The sequence below is a fragment of the Bombina bombina genome, chromosome 1 (assembly GCF_027579735.1).
Source record: "Bombina bombina isolate aBomBom1 chromosome 1, aBomBom1.pri, whole genome shotgun sequence".
Taxonomy (NCBI): Eukaryota; Metazoa; Chordata; class Amphibia; order Anura; family Bombinatoridae; genus Bombina; species Bombina bombina.
Window position 1 is genome coordinate 702,653,468 of NC_069499.1, and position 4,104 is coordinate 702,657,571.

General features: G+C 36.9%; 1 pseudogene; it reads left to right on the plus strand.

The window, feature by feature from the left end:
• The first annotated feature begins 563 nt into the window (after positions 1-563).
• LOC128646219 (uncharacterized) lies at positions 564-680 on the plus strand (annotated as a pseudogene).
• The last annotated feature ends 3,424 nt before the right edge of the window (positions 681-4,104 follow it).

Below are 4,104 nucleotides of genomic sequence, written 5' to 3' on the forward strand. Positions count from 1 at the left end.
ACCAGCAAGGGAGTCACAAGAAGGTAACTCGCGCCCCAGAATGGTGATAATTAAATACTTAAATTTCCAACATAAGGTACAGATTATGCAACATTATAGGAAAACACAGGGGTTCAAGATAGGTACGCGACCTGTCTTCCTGTTCCAGGATTTCTCAGCAGAGACCTCCTCAAAGAGGAAGATAATGGCACCTTACTGTTCTAGCTTAATCAAGGCAGGGATCCAGGCTAATATGAGGTACCCAGCCAAAATAGTAATTTTTTCAGAAGGGAATGTGACCGTTTTAAATACAGCAATAGATGCTAAAAAATATTGTTCTGAAAAAGGCATAGAGATTTGATAGGAAGTCCATGTTTAATTATTAACCTGAAATAATGAAGATGTATAATTTGTTGATTAATTATTTTAGTTGCAGAAAGGGGGAGGCTTGGCTGGGGTGGAGACTCTCTTGTTTTTTGTTTTTTTTTTTCTTTCGTCTTTTTCCCTTCCTTTTTATATCTTTCTGTCCACTTTTCTATTGAGTGAGCTCAGAATCTTGAGAAAGTTATTTTTTAAAATTGCAGGTCTACCGCCATTCGGCCTTGAACACCCGATCCCGTATGATCTCGGAAGTGGAGCAGGGCTGGACCTGGTCAGTACCGGGATGGGCGACCGCCGGGGAACCCCAGGAGCGGTAGGCATATATGTAGTTATGATAGTCAGATTAGATCCCTTCCCTGGATTGAGAGGAAGGAAGGTAACTATATTAGACAAAGGTTTTTAATATAAAATCGTAGGTTTTATTTTTGTTGTTTTTTATGATTATGGATATTAAATGCTGAAGTGTGTATCATGGAATGTGGGAGGTGTCACATCCCCTATTAAAAGGAAAAATGTGCTTAAAATGTTAAAACGCCAAAAGCCTGACGTTATTTTTTTGCAAGAGTTGCATTTGAAGGCAGCAGAACTACAAAAATTACAAACTAACTGGATAGCGGAAATCATAGCAACTCCATGTAATTGCAGGAAACGCGGAGTAGCTTTAATGTTTAATAGGAATTTGACATATACGATAAAAAATCAAATATTAGATTCGAGTGGGAGGTTTATGCTTGTTCAAGCTGAAATCAATAATCGACTGTGGACGTTTTGTAACATTTATGGTCCCAATGAAATTGAGATAGAATTCTGGGAAATGATAAAAAATAAATTGGTAAAATACTTTAATGCGACAATTAATCCAGAGATTGATAGGCTAAAATCAGGGGCCTTCAGGAAACATAATAGAGAGGCCAAGATTTTGCGAGGCTTAGCAAAGACATTAAAGCTAAAAGATATTTGGCGTCTGCAGCATCCAGACGAGCGGGCCTTTTCGTGCGAATCTAAAACATTTAAAAATTTCTCACGAATAGACATGTTTTTGATAGAAGAGAGGCTATTGACAATGGGAACAGAAACTTATATCGATGAGATAGTCATCTCAGATCACGCAATAATCAGCCTGAAATTTGAAGATAAGGCGATCAAAAATAGAAGTAGCAATACGTTTAGCTTCCCGAAATATATGTTTTTAGATGAAAAGTTTTGAAATTTTCTATCTGATAGATGGAAGGGTTATTTCAGACAGAACAGACAGGATGTGAGTAGCCCAGAAGTACTCTGGGAAGCAGGGAAAGCAGTAATGCGAGGGGAGATCAAGAACTATATGATCATAAGAAAGCGGAAGGTAACAGAGAGGGAGACTCAACTAGCAAACCATCTGAAAAACTCATATAGGAGATATGTAGCTAACCCAAATAGATCTACCTGGAACCGGTACAAAGTAGCCAAATCAGAGCGTGAGACTTTTTTCAGAGAAAAATGGGCAAAGGAGGACATCCGAATCAGGGCATTTTGCCAAGGATATCAGGGGATTTCCTCCAAGTATCTAGCAAAATTAATAAATCACAGAAAAAAAAGAATCTAATTCCACTTATCAAAGAGGGGCAGAAAATGCTTACTCAACCGACAGAGATTAGAGAGGCCTTCCATAGATATTATCAGGGATTGTACGCTTGTAAGGATATAGATAAGACAAAAATGTCTGAATTTTGGCAACAGATTAGTCTCCCAACAATAGATAAAAAAGAATTAGAACAGATGAACTCCCCGATAACAGAGGAGGAAGTCCTAAATATGATAGACAAAATCAAAACAAACAAAGCTGCGGGGCCTGATGGACTCCCGGCAGAATTCTATAAAATTATCAAAAATGAAATCTCGGGAATATTAGTAGAACTATATAATAGCTATTTTAAACATGGGAATCTGAAATCACTTTATTTCACTGACTCTACAGTGACCTTAATTCATAAGAAAGGGAAAGCTACAGAGGAACTGGGGTCATACCGTCCAATTTCGCTCCTGAATCAAGACTATAAAATCTTAACGGCTATTATTTCAGACAGATTAAAAAAAGGAATGGAAAAACTGATACACAATGACCAATCAGGATTTATTCCAGGGAGATACCCGGTCCGGAATATGCGTAGGGTGCTAGTTAATCTAGATTATTATTATAACATCACACAGTTGTCAAACAAAAAATCACAAATGGATATGGCTATGCTTACGATCGACGCAGAAAAAGCGTTTGACGCTATAATCTGGAATCATTTATTTATGTCACTTAAGAAATTTGGTTTTGAAGGGAATTTGATTCAGTTAATTAAAAAGATTTATACCAATCCTAGGTCCCAATTGTTGGTTAATGGTGAACATTCGCAGTTTATAACACTGCAAAGAGGTACCAGACAGGGGTGTCCATTGTCACCCCTGCTATTTGATTTAGCACTAGAACCATTGGCAGTTCAACTCAGGAAAGAACTAAAGGGAATAGAAATTGGGGAACATAATGTTGTAATCTCATTATACGCAGACGACATGATGTTGTTCTTACAACAGACAAAAAAAAACATACCTAAATGTCTGTCAATTATCAACAATTTTACTTCATTCTCTGGATATAAAATTAACAAGGAAAAGTCAGAGTTGCTCTGGATTAATCAAACCAGAGAGAGCTTGTTACAACATGGATTTAAAGAAGTAAAATCGTTAAATTATTTAGGCATCAAAATAAGTAAAAACCCCAAAGAATGGTATAATCTGAATTTTTCTGAGTTTTTTGAGAGTTTAGAAGGAAGTCTAAGAAAGTGGAACATACAATTTCTATCACTTTCTGCAAAAATAGCTGTTATAAAAACAATTGTTTTTCCACGTATATTGTTCCTAATGCAAAACTTGCCTCTATTGATCAACAAACGAGACATAGCAAGATATAATAAAACATGCGCACAATTTATATGGGGAAAGAAAAAAAGCCGTATAGCTATCGAGAAGCTTGTTCAAAACAAAAGATATGCAGGGCTCACCCTGCCGGACATTGCAAAATATAACTTAGTGGCCTTAACGAAATTTGGAGTAGATTGGTTAACGGAAGCCAATAGTGTGACCTACTATGACATGGAAGCTACACTGCTAAAACCCTTTGATCTTAAGGCAATTTTACACCATCCTTTCAGGAGGTTGCCCAGCAATGTCAGTACGCTTTTAACTTTTGCGAATGTAGTTCGTGCTTGGCAGAAATTCTGTGGTTCAGTTGGTCAAGAGTTTTACATTTCTAAATATCTGCCATTTATCGGTACTCCCGATTTTATATCTGGGATAAACAATAATGCGGCCTTTAAAATTTGGTCACAGAAAGGGTTATGTTATTTTTTCCAGTTAGTTCAGGGTGAAGGACAAGTGTTACACACATTTGAAACATTATCCGAACAGTATCAGTTACCCAAACATACATTCTTTGCTTATCTACAAGCCCGAAGCTATCTCCTAAAAATCTTGCAAACATTTAGAATGGTCTGGGATCCAGGAATTGATTCAGGAGTGAAGTTGTACGCGGCGGGGAAAAGATCCATATCATACTGGTATAAATTATTATTAAATATATCAGGGGAAGAACAAATTAAGAAAAGGAAAGTGTTTCTTACTAAATATATTACTTCAGTGCAAGGTGAAAATATTGAAAGAAGCATTAAACTAGCAGACGCCGCCACGAGAGTAGTAAGCTGGAAAGAATCGCAGTTT